This window comes from Ursus arctos, unplaced genomic scaffold, assembly GCF_023065955.2.
Source record: "Ursus arctos isolate Adak ecotype North America unplaced genomic scaffold, UrsArc2.0 scaffold_16, whole genome shotgun sequence".
Classification (NCBI taxonomy): domain Eukaryota; kingdom Metazoa; phylum Chordata; class Mammalia; order Carnivora; family Ursidae; genus Ursus; species Ursus arctos.
This window is the reverse complement of record NW_026622830.1, coordinates 56,246,754-56,259,153: the sequence shown is the minus strand read 5'-3', so window position 1 is coordinate 56,259,153 and position 12,400 is coordinate 56,246,754. Positions and strand designations below refer to the sequence as shown.

The window sequence follows — 12,400 nt, the reverse complement described above, 5'->3', positions numbered from 1 at the left end:
AATTAATTCCTTCTGTTGAACCATCTGGTGTTAAACACCTCTATTGCCCTGCCTAGACCCGGACTGAGGCAGGCCTTAATGCTCGGAGCTTCATCCTGGCCATTTAACCTACGGGATGGCCCAGAGGCACAAAAGTGACAGAAAAGGTAGATCTGCCACTCTGCTGGCAGCCTAGTAGGGGACTCTGCAGAGGAAGACCCAGAGCTTGTCCCCATCCAAGCTCAGAGCCTGCCCTTGGATACCTCGGGCTCTGGGTCTAAGACATTCTCTCCAGGACTCACTCCCATGGACAAAGCACCTGGGGAGAAGCAGAGCTGTCTCTCAGATGTCTGAAGCCTGCTCTCCTCACTGTCTTCCCACAGTTGGCAATCCTCGAAGACTACGCGGACCCATTTGATGTTCAGGAGACTGGCGAAGGCCCAGCAGGAGCTTCAGGAGCCCCAGAGAAGGTCCCTGAAAATGATGGCTACATGGAGCCCTATGAGGCCCAAAAGATGATGGCTGGTGCGTGATGGAGTCAGGCTAGGGGATTGCTCTCTGAAGCCTGGGTATTTGCACAACAGGCTCTGGGACCCACAAGACTAAGAGTGGTTCCATGATCCCTTTACTGGGTCCTTGGAGACCATGGGTCCACCGTGGACCCCCTTGGGTCCTTGGCCACTGCCTTCAAGAGAGTCGTCTTGGAGAAGGAGCGATGGCCTGTGGTGCCTGAGATGTGAGGTGGTAGAGAAGGCCACCAAAGATCAGGCAGATAGAGTGAGGACAGTCAGGAAGGGCAGGACAGTGGTTGGACCGGGAGTCATGGAACCCAAAAAGAGAATCACTAACTTTAGGGAAGGTGGTGAACTTGAGATGATGTGATGTCAGAGTGAAACATCTTTATGGCAATTGGAACCACATGGCTTGAGAAGGGCAAGCCTGTCAAGGAGCGGGGGCAGACAGCAACGAATAAGACCTGGTCTTGGGGAGCAGAGCAGAGGTCAAGAGAGGATCCAGGGAAAGAGTGAATGGGGGTGATCCGAGAGGAGGACAGGGGTGAGTCAGTCCAAGGCAGGATGAAAGGAAGGTTTGCTCAGGGGTAGTTTTAGTGTTGGGCATACTGAGGAGCCAAGATGAGAGGGGCCACAGGGGCAGTGAAGGGCCTCAAAGGCTGGAACGAGGCATTTGGACTTGCTCCAGAAGAGGAGGGAAACTAATATGAATTCTCAAACAAGACAGAAACAGGATAAATATGGCATTTTAAGGGGATTATTGAGGCTGCGGTGTACAGAACAGACCAGAAGAACTGGGCATCAGAAAGATGAGTTAGCAGTTGTGGAAATTGCTGAGGCTTTAAGGGAGCAATAATTAACATGGCTTTCTTCCCCTCCTGAGCTTGGAGATCATTGAGAAGTCAAATCAAGGTAACAGACTGATGAAGACAAGAATGTCAGTTTTATTACTGATAAAATAGATTGGAGAACATGACTTAGCTATGTCTCCCACAATGGGCTGCTTAATACTTCACAGAGTTAAACTTGCCCACTCGGGCTTGGGCCATGAGGCACAGCTGTAAGCCCTCTCACGGGGGCCAGGAGAAGAAAGAGCCAGAAGGCAGAGCTGAGAAAGAGAGCGAGCATCTACGGGTGATCAGATAAGCTGCTCTCCCTCCTTGGGAGAGGGGTGGGGGCCAGAGAGCGGTCAGGAGTGTTCTTCCACGGAGCTCGTGGAAACGTGAGCTGGGAGAGTGGAGGTTCACCCTAGTAGTAATCTAGACGTGGAGTGACGAGGGTAAGAGTCATCGGGTACTGGTGGTGAACAGGTGGAATTTAGACGCTGAACGGGGGCCAGGACCGACGAGAGCAGTGTAGTGGACGGAGAAGGAGAAAGTGGGAGGGAGACTGCCCTATTTAGATCAGAGGGGTGTGTACCCCTTGGAGGCCCATGAATGCCCTGGAACTGTATATGGAAATTTGCACATTTTTCTGGGGAGTAGCCCCATAGCTTTTATTCGATTTTCACTGGGATCAGCGATCCCAAAAAGGGAATCACAGAACTGACTAGAAGAACTTCTGGGGAAAGTGGCAAGTTTGAAACATTAAAGTGAAAGATCTTGATGGTAACCGGAAGTGTATAGGGTGCCATGAGACTGGGCAAGGATGTGGGCGAATTAAGACCTGGTTCTGGGGAACAGAGACCGAGAGGGGCCAGGGGAAGAGTCCAAGGGTGATGGGAGAGGACAACCACGAAAATGACTTGTCAGAGGGGACAGTTTCAAGGAGGGAGTGATCAGGAGTATCTGGGCAACGAAGAAGGATTTTCGGATTGTCAAGTGATACTGCTTGGGATGCAAAGGAAGAACTGGAGCTGTGTAGCCAAAAGGAGGTGGATTAGGAGAGGACCCTGCCTCCGTTTCCAAAACGTGTAAGCCTCATTTCCTAAGCCCTTGCTGGCCACCTAAGGATCTCTTTCTGTCTTTCACTCTGGTGCTTCTCTGCCCCGGCCTCCATTGGATCCCATGCTTTTGGAACCCCAGAGGTGTTTTAAGGGCAAGGGACCCCAGATGTCCGGCCATTGGGTCCCCAAAGCCAGTGGCATCTCTTCTGAAGGAGGCTTGGTGTGTTGCTGAGGGCGCTGCCAGAGGAGCTGAGGAGGGCAGCCAGGGATGCTCTCATACCTCCCCGCCACCTTGCCCTGGCAGAGATCCGGAGCTCCAAGGAGACGGCAGCTCAGCCCCTGCCTCTATATGACACGTCCTATGAGCCAGAGGAGGAGGGGACCACCCCAGAGGGTGAGGGGGCCCCCTAGCCCCGGGAGTCCCGGCTGCCAGAGGATGGCGAGAGGCCCCCTGAGGAGTATGACCAGCCCTGGGAGTGGAAGAAGGAACAGATTTCCAAAGCCTTTACAGGTAAGCCCCTGGCTGGGGAGGGTGGGCCTGCTGGGGCCTCTAAACAGCTCTCCAGGCCCAGGGGAAGGGAAGGAGTGGACCCCAGGGGTTGGGGGAGGCCCAGCAGCTGGGCTCCAGGGAAGCACGGTTGAGCGCATCACAGAGATTGGTGAATTGGGCAGTGTGGGCGCGGCACTGTGTGCAGGGTCAGGGAACGGGCACAGGAGGATGAAGGGTCTCCCTGCATCACCACCTCTCAGAGGCCAAGAGGCTTAGGCCACTTCCGTCTTTTGGGAGACAGGGCCTATTTTAAAATAAAGAAATTCCAAACAAAATGATAAAACTTGTGACATATGTTAAATACTTACATTTAACAAAAGAAGGCATTGAACACCCCAGACAAGGAAAACGGCTGTGTGTATAACCTTTCGAGAACCCAGCCCTGAATCACAGAGCTGTGTCTCCCAGTAGCAGACTGTGCCAGACCAGGGACGCCTGTGCCCCGGGGGGGGAATTCGGAGGAGCAGGAACTGGTGGGGAGAGGGAGGCTGTGAGAAATGCCCTTTGTTGAATGAGGGTTAGGTTTCTCCTGTACCAAGCACCCCAGCGCCTATCCCAGGCCTGGAGTCCCACCTGGGAAGGTGTGTGTTGGTGGTCTGAGTGGGTGCTGCTGCAGCCTGGAGAGCCTGGAGAGTGCTTTAGCTCCTGGGTTCTTGATTCGGTGAGAACATAAAGGATGTAAATACCATTCGACTTCACCCCCACTCCCAGGGCCCCCCACCCCTCCTTGGGCACGGGGCTCATCCTGGAGCCGGACTCAGCTCTCTGCCCTGTCCTCCCCTCCCTGGCAGCCAGACTAGGAAACCACAGGCTTCTGATTTGTTTCCGGTAAAGCATGCACCATTGAGTGGGACCGTTATCTCCAGAAGTCTCCTTGCAGAATCAATACTGTTTGGATTGCTTAATGGGGAAATCTATGCTCGTCATTAGGAAACCTCGTTAGCAGCCCTGCAGCCGCCAGTGGCATCCCTCTCTTAATTGTCAGGGCTCGGGATTGAGGGCGTGGGGGGTAAATTTCAATAAAACATCTGCCCCCACATCGGAGTATTCATGACAGCCTGGAGCTGGGCTGTCCGTCTCACTGCCCATGGCTTCCCAGGCCGTGGGGAAAAGGAGGAAGGGCGGCAAGTCTGAGGGTGCCAGGAGGCTGTGGGAACCTGGGTGTGGTGCTGGGAGGCGAGGGCAGCTCGTTGTCCCTCGTTTCCTCCTTTCCTGGTCCTTTTGGGCCCTGGAGGCTTATGAGGGTTCAAGTGAAGGGGACCCACACGGCTGGCAGGGCAAGACTCTGCCTCCGGCTATTTGCTACCTGTGCCTCCCCCCTTCGACTACGCAGCCTGGTGTGGTCACTGTGGCTCCATCCAACCCTCCGAGAGTCCTGCTCCCCCCTCAGAACCCGTCCCTGCCTCTGCTCTGACCCTCCTCCTTTCTAGGCTATTCTGTGTCCTGGCTCTGGGTTTTGGTGTCTCAACCTCTGCCTCTCTCTGTCTCTCTCTCTGTCCCTGTTTGTGTCTCTTCTCCCTCCTGCTACTGGCTCCAGTTGACATTAAGGTCATCAAAGACCTACCTTGGCCTCTGCCGGTGGGACAGCTGGACAGAAGCTGCTCCCTGCCTGACGGGGACAGGGACATCTCCGGTCCAGCCTCACCCCTCCCTGAGCCCAGCCTGGAGGACGGCAGCGGTGGGTCCTGTGGGAGCTTCTGGCCAGGGTGACATGTCCTCTCACACCTCAGGCCCTGTGGGCTTGGGTTGGCAGAGCTGAAGTGGGGTAGGGTTTGGAGAACCTGGAGGAAGAAAGAAGGGACAAAATACACATTCCTCCTTCCTCCCAAAGGTGTGGGGAAGGTGTCTTCTAAAGGAGTCTCTTTCTAAATATCTTGCCCACCATGCCACAGAAATCCACTATTTTACATTCACTTCTTTGTGAGTATTTTGCCTGACCCAATCCTTTGGCAATGCAAGTAACTCTTGAGGTGGGGGTGATGCTAGCATAGGAAGTGTCTGACCCCTTCGGGCAAGGGACGGGTCTGGTCCTTGCATCTGGTGACTGAGAGACAGGAAGGTCCTGAAAGTGCTACAAGGAGAGAAAAAGCCCAAATGAGGAGAAAGGAAGCACCGAACACTTCATCTCTGTCAGTTTGGTACAGAACGGGCAGCCAAGTGCTTGTGAGCGCCTGTTTGTACATTTGTGCCTGAGTGTGAGGGCTACTTTGTAAATGCAGGATGAAGGAGGGTCTCCATCGCCTGTCCGTGGGTGCCTGTGCTCATGTGACCCACTGGCTTCCTCCCTCGTGCTGGCTCAGTGGTGGGCCTGCCCTGGTCTGGGAGGGCAGAGCCGCCTCAGCTGGGTGTCTCCGGTGGGGGCGGGGAGCCTGTGGGCAGCAGCCCTGGGGGCGGGGGAGGGGCGGGCCGGCGGCGGCTTGGGGCAGGATGAACCTGTCAGGATGGCACCAAGGGGAATCGGATAATTGTTCTCAAATGCATAAGTCACTTCGACAGAATGGCTTGGCAGGGTGATATGGAGAACGGTCATGAACTCTGAGGAGGCGAAAGAAATGATATTATCGGCGCTGAAGCCTCCCGGAGGGGGAATGGAACAGGGGAAGGCAGGCAGCTGCTCCAGAGGGAGAAGTTTAAGTGGTTTCTCATGTTGCTTCTCTCCCCTCTCCTCCCACAGCGTAGGGACTGGTAGGCGCGGTGTGGCCTAGGAGGGCTGCGCCCCACCCCCACAGCCAGTCAAGCCCAGGAGCATGTCCCACCCTTCCAGAACATTCCTTTGACCCCTTTTGGCAGAAAATGGTGGAGCCCTGGTTATTCTATAGGGCTCTATCTCTAGGGTCCTCAGAGTCTATGACTGGTATATTCCCCACAGCCCAGTTTGAAGGATCTGAGAAGAGCTGCCTGTCACCTGGCCGGGAGGAGAAGGGGCGGCTACCTCCCCGACTCTCTGCAGGGAACCCCAAGTCAGCCAAGCCCCTAAACGTGGAGCCCAGCAGCCCCCTTGGGGAGTGGACAGACCCAACATTGCCTCTGGAAAACCAGGTGTGAGTGTCTGTGTCCAGCTGGGGACTCTCTCCCCTCCCTTCCCCTCCTGCCACTGGCTTGCCTGCAGGGGACACCCAGAATGGGTGGGCCAGGACGGCGAGGGACCCAGCAGAGATGCCCCCTTCCTCTCTCTTGTCCTCAGCTGGTACCACGGGGCCATCAGTGGAACAGATGCCGAGAACGTGCTCCGGACGTGCAAAGAGGCCAGCTACCTGGTGTGCGACAGCGAGACCAGCAAGAACGATTTCTCCCTGTCCCTCAAGTGAGTCGGGGTGGGCCTGCGGTAGGCAGGATGAGCTTGTGAGGATGGCACCAAGGAGGATCCATGGGAAGACAACCAGCAGGACAGGAGAAGACTCCAACCTTCCCCCCATGCCCAGCCAAGCTGGGGAGAAGTCCATCCCCAGGAACTTTTGCTGACTCTGGGCCCTAGGGACCTGGAGCAGTCTGAGGCTCCTCCCCTGACCTCAAGGAGCTCAGAGTCCGTTAGAGGAAACAGTCAAGCTACAGTGTCCAGCTCCAAAGTTTATGTCACTTACCAGCTGTGTGCCCTGGGGCCCCCTGAACCTCTCTGGGCCTCAGTTTTCTTACTTATAAAGTAGGGGAATAATAATATCTACCTTATAGGGAAGGATCCAATGAAATAATATATGGGAGGCACTTAACATGGTGCTAAGTGCTAAATAAATTATCACCTTCATCTTTACTAATGGCAGTCCAGATGTTCTTGAAGCACCGGCAAGGAGATAGGAACTTTGCCTGAGGGGCTCTGCAGGGGGAGGCGGAGGCTGGATCCTGGGAGGAGGGTGGAGCAGTGGACACAAAGCTATCGTTCACTCTGAAGAAGTGGGCAGGAGGACCGGGCGCTAGTGGCTGATAACTGAGTTTTAAAGGATCCAGGAAGATGGGGGAGGCAGGGCGCTCCCTTCCCATCAGCCTTCCTCCTAGGGAGTAGATAGACACAGAGAGGTACTGGCCTCCTACCAGAATGGCCAGCCCTCCCCTCGGTATCCAGGAGTCCTGCCCGATAGAGCCTGCCCCCCACATGGCAGCCTGTCAGATGGTGGGTTCATTCGCATCGCCCCCATCACTCCTGGGACATCTGTACCACCTCCTACCACATTTCTCAGGGGCATTAGAATACAGGTATACCCCCACTTCAAACAAATGCAATATACAGCAATGTGGGACTATTAAACAGACATTTGAGGATAATTATTGAACTTCAACTAAAAGATAATGGGAAAATGCCAGTCTAGAGTCAAACAACCTGAATTTTATTCTTGGGTTTCATAAAACTAGCTTTGTGACCCCAGGCAAATCATGGAACCTCTCTGGGCCTTGGTTTCTCCCTTTGCAAAATGCATTGATGGGTACCTCTTAGGTTTCTTGCAGCTCTCATACTCTGCAATTGTCATAAAATCAAAGGAGCATTTAGGAAAAGTTCATCTGTCAAAAATCTGATATAACCCTAGGAATGTGTGTTGCTTTAACAGTTAAGAGTCACAGAGCACCTACTGTGTGCTGAGCCGTGTATACACCGTCTCCAAACCAACTGCCGACCTGGAAGATGAATCTCTTTCTTATAGACAGAAAGAAATACAAAGAGGTATGTGACTTGCTCAAGGCCACCAGGTAACAAAGTGCCAAAAGCAGGATTTGGACCCAGTTCAGTTCAGTCGGACTACAAGAACCGCACTATTCCATTGCATCGCTCCACCAGTCCTCAAGTCTGGAACAGTCCAAGGCTGAGACGGCAAGGGTCTGGCTCTGTGAAAGGAGCAGGGCGGGGCTCAGCCTTATCCTGGGGAGTAAAAGGGGAGGCAGGCCTGGGTGCTGCTTCGGCCCAGGCTGATCCAGCCCCACCAGCAGCTGTCCGCCAGAGCCTCGCTTGCATATAAATGGCTTCTCTGAAATACAATTAAGGTTTCTCTGCTCTCTGTAATGGAAGGGCTTTCACTGGTGATTAAACAGCTTCCTCCAGAAGCCATGTCAGCTCTGGCCCTACCGCCCAGCTAGTCCCACCCAGACTCCTGAGGGTTGGGCAATGACTCTGCTTGGGACTTTATCCCAGGAGGTCAGTTATCCAGATGGAGGCTTGTTGCCACTTTATTGCCCTTTTTGGCCAGATCTGTCCCTCAAGGAGAAGATATAATGTAGTTTTGGGGAGAGGTGATTATCCCAAGTGGATTGTGGTTAGGGGGTTTTCTCCAAACTGTGAGAGGGAGAGGGAAAGCAAGGCCCAAGCTGCTGCCCACAGCTTTGGGCCTGGGCCATGGCATAGGGCAGACAGGGGAGGGGGACTACTCACTGCCTCCCCTCTCTACCACCCCCAGGGACTGCACATTTTCCTCAGGCCCTTAGCTCCCTTCCCCAGGGCCTGCGTGGTCACTGTCAGCCTCAGCCATTATCTCGGGCCTACAGAAGAAGGATGCCCCCCCATCCCCCCACCCCCGCCCATACACACATACACCCAGCCTGGGGCCCCCAGCAGGCTTTAGGGCACAGTATCCTGGGGCAGGGAGAAGGAATTGGAAGCATGGGTGATAAAGGACTGTTTTTTTCCTGTCATCCCTTTCCTCTCTTCAGTCATCCACTCTCCATCTTCACTTGTGGGCCCAGTGAAATGGGTCCCGTCAGAAGCCTCTTTGTACGCAGGCAGGGGAGGGAAATGAGGTTTGTCAGCCTCACCTCATATGAGGGCCCCCCTCACCGGTCCTACCTCCCATACTAGTTTCTGAGCCCTGCACTTGTCCCCAGGTAGGCTCTGGCCCCGAGAGACAAGTATTCAGGCTTCAGGGCTCCCCCAAACACTGCTTCCTCCTTGCTGTGGACCAGGCCTGGTAGCTTGGGCAGACACTGTTCTTGCTCGGGCCCCACCCCCATGCTTTCTCTCTAAGACAGGGTGCCCGGACAGCTGGGAGCCGGCCAGAGCTCTGAGCAGCAGGGTCCTTGTCTTGAGGGCAGGGCCAGGCACTGATGTGGATTTCCTGGATCGTGTCAGGGAGCTGGGAGAGGCAGTGGAGCCTTTCTCTCTGAGGGAGGGAATGGAGTTACAGCCTCACCGGTGATGGCATCCCAGGCTGCAGGGACAGAGGAGCTGGGGGCTTGGCCCAAGGCCCAGTTAGCAGGAGGGTAAAGGGATATCCCCAGGACAAGGCGGTTGAGCCTCCCCGGATTTGGGGTGGGCTTCCAGAGCAGCTAGCTCACCCCCTCCCCTGGTTTCTGCAAGAGAGAGCCTCAACCAAGATTCGCTCGGTTGTCACATCTGTCCACACACGGTCCTGCCAAGGATGTTTGTGTCTCCACATGTGTCACTAGGAGCCCCCACCGGTGTCATCCCCCACAGCTCAGAGATGGAGAGGGTAGACCAGCTTTGGCCACACAGGTTGGAGGGCACCGGTGCTCGGGTCCCAGGGTCTGGGGCAGGGAGGGTGGTCGCTCCAGTTTCCACCTGCACACGCCCTGTACACTCACTACACACACATTCTTGGCACACCCAGGGCCCTCACCACAAAGCCAACGCCTAGGGTTACCTACTCACAAAATCCCCTCTGCCTCCTCTCTGTTTTCTGGACTGACCTCCACCTTCCCTAGTCACCTCCCCACACAGCTGGCTCAGAACAGCCACATTTGCTGCGGGCGTGGGGGAGGGCAGGGGGACTGGAGAGGGCCCCTACTCACCAGGGTCTCCTCTCCTCTTCCCAGGAGCAGTCAGGGCTTCATGCACATGAAGCTGTCCCGGACCAAGGAACACAAGTACGTGCTGGGCCAGAACAGCCCACCCTTCAGCAGCGTCCCTGAAATCGTGCACCACTACACCAGCCGCAAGCTGCCCATTAAGGGGGCCGAGCACATGTCCCTGCTCTATCCTGTGGCCATTCGGACTCTGTAGATGTGAGGCCCGGGCACTGTGACAAAGCTGGACCCAGGCCTGCGCCCATCCCCTGGCTGAGGGCGCTGGCCCTTCCCAGGGACATGTTCTGTCAAGTCTTTCTTCCCCTCTCCCAGAGATCGAGTGGGACCTGCAGATTCCTTAATTTATTCTAAACGGGAAGGCCTTCTGGGGCCTCGGAGTAAAAGGTTGTCTGGAGCGAGGACAGAGGAATCCCTGGGGAGAGAGGATAGCCCCTGGATGAAGGGGGCTTCAGAGCCGCTGGTCTCTGGAGGAGTTTAAGATCCGCAGCTCCCCGCCGCTTCCGCCCCCAGGGCACAGGCGGGGATCCCCTTCCCCACGGCAGCCTTCCCCCTGGGTCAGTGCGGGGCGCCCTGGCCATCTCTCCGCCTCCACCCCTAAACCACCGGCGGGCTCTGTTCAGAGTCTGGTGAGGGGATTGGGGAAGGCAGACACCCCCCCCCCCCCAGGACGGAGATGGCCTCGGGGGTGGAGAGAGGAGGGGAAGGGCTCGGGCCGGAGGGAACTTGCGCAGTCCCCGGGCTGCCCCAGCTCCCGGCCAGATGCAAGAAATAAACCCAGTCCTGCCAGGCCCAGCCGCGTCCGCGCCCCCAGCGCCGCCCCCCCCCCCCCCCGGGCTGCCGGGGGAGGGAGCGGCGAAGCGAGCGCAGATTCTGTTCATAAATCAGCTCTGGAGCGACCCAAGCCAGCAGTGAAAAGCACTTTGCTTCCCTAGACGAGATGTCAAAACATCCCCCGCCGCTCCCGCCGGGCTGGGGGCACCCGGAGCCGACCGGCCGCGCGGCGCCCCCTCCCCGCCGCGCCGACGACGGCCGCTCCCCCGAGCGCGTCCAATTTCCTGCCAACAGCCGTGCGTCTGCGAGGAGGGGAGCCGCCGAGAGACGAAGAGGCAGCGCGCCAGGCGAGGGGGCGGGCGGCCCTGCCACGCGGAAGCCGCGCATCCGCACACGCGGGAAAGCTGGCGCACCGACCGCGTTTTCTTCCCAGGGGAAGCGGGGCCTGCCGCGCCTCCCCCATCCCCCGACCGTGAGTCCGCCCCCTGGAGACGTGCAGCCCGCAGGTCTGGGCCCGGATCTCCCGTCGGCCGGGGCTTCGGGCTCGCGGCCGAGCCTGGCGGGGCGCTCCGCGCCTGCCCCCTGCTGGTCGTGCCTCTAACCGCGGGTCGCGGGCGCCCGGCCACACCGGACCGGCCCTGGAGACGCCCCAGCCGCACCCAGGGCTGGACTGGCCGAGGCCTGTGCGCCCGGCCCCCTGGGCATACCCCCTGCGCCGCAGGTCCCAACTGCCGTCGACCCACTCCAGGCCCGCCCTCCTGCCCCCACGGGGCTCCCCGCGGGGCTGAACAAACATCCGCTGCTCTGGGAGCGCAGTCCCAGGGCCTCTTTACAGAACCTGAGCAGTGTCAATCATGGGAGTTCGGATTTTCTAATCCCCGGCTATTTCATCGAAATCGAGGATATGTGACCTGACAAATGTAAGAATTCGGTGAGGACAATCGAGAGGCTCACTTGAAATTGGGCCCTGCTTTAGAAATTCCCTCAGAGGGTTGCCCTATACCTTGGAGGGTATGAGTCACTTTCCAGATGAGAAAACAGGCTGAGTGTTCAGGTGATGTGCTCATCCGTCTCCTTGTGCTTTCATCTCTTTACCTGGAAGACCCATGGAGGCACGGGTGGTCCACTGCTGTTGCTCAGAGGTCCTGGAGCCAGCCAGGCCAACTCTGGCTCCTGCTCTGTCCTGCCACGCACACCCGCACTTTGTGCCCTGCCCACCTTCTCCAGAACTCCCATCCCTTCTCTCTCTGCCCTTCCTGGTCAGGCTTGAGAAGCCCCACACGAGCCACCCTGAGAGGCCTGGGTCAGGAAGGGTGCCCCTGAGCTGGGAAAGGGGTCTCCAGCTAAAGCCCTCGGCCTTGGGCTGGTTCCTTTATTCGGTAGATGCTGGCAGGTTCAGAACACTGTCTGCAGCAGCCTGGGTGAGTTGGCTGGTTAGTAGCTTCCTTTGCCAGCGCCCACCCCCATCCTGGGGCAGAATAAAGAAAACCAGAGGGCAGAAAAGTGGTTTGTTTGTAAAGGAGACTATTGCAGTGGGAAGAAGAGACAAGGCCTGAGGAGCACGACATAGATATTGGGCCAGATTCTGACTACAGCACATGTTTAAAAACTGGGGAGAAATCAGTTGTGCTGTTAGGCTAGGATGCTGAGGGGGTTCCTGTAGATTTCTCTCTGTGGGCCCAGCCTCTAGCCCACCCCAAGGCATTTGCCAGCCCTTTTGACAGTGGGGAGCCTAGAGGAGGGGGAGGCTTTGGGGGAGGAGTTCCAAGATGCCAGCATCTGTGCTCCCACTCCGTCCTTAGGCCCACAGCCCCCTAGTGCACATACACACGGCTTTTCAGCTCCAGTCTTTTGAGGCTTTTTCTTAGTTTGGAAGAAGAGGTGTCACTTTGCCCCAAAGTAACAAGAGCTCTCCTACCTCCCAGGCTCCGTTTCCTAGACAGTGCCCCCCGCTTCTCCAAG

The 12,400-nt window shown here is 56.8% G+C and overlaps 1 protein-coding gene, 1 long non-coding RNA gene and 1 pseudogene across 2 annotated transcripts in view; 1 reads left to right on the top strand and 2 right to left on the bottom strand.

The window, feature by feature from the left end:
- The first annotated feature begins 470 nt into the window (after nt 1–470).
- Nucleotides 471–10,459, top strand: LOC125281994 (SH2 domain-containing adapter protein F-like; annotated as a pseudogene).
- On the bottom strand, nt 3,207–5,087 carry LOC130543877 (uncharacterized). Its single transcript, XR_008959580.1, has 2 exons — nt 4,491–5,087; nt 3,207–3,578 (listed from the first exon to the last, which is right to left on the bottom strand). It is a non-coding gene; the product is annotated as an uncharacterized LOC130543877 (long non-coding RNA).
- A 1,483-nt stretch (nt 10,460–11,942) lies between the features above and the next one.
- The window catches only part of LOC125281993 (dual oxidase 1-like), a 28,084-nt gene continuing 27,626 nt past the window's right edge, over nt 11,943–12,400 (bottom strand). The window contains 1 exon segment of the mRNA XM_048215897.2: nt 11,943–12,400. This exon segment is cut by the window's right edge and continues 312 nt beyond it. The gene's annotated coding sequence lies outside the window, so the exon portion shown is untranslated.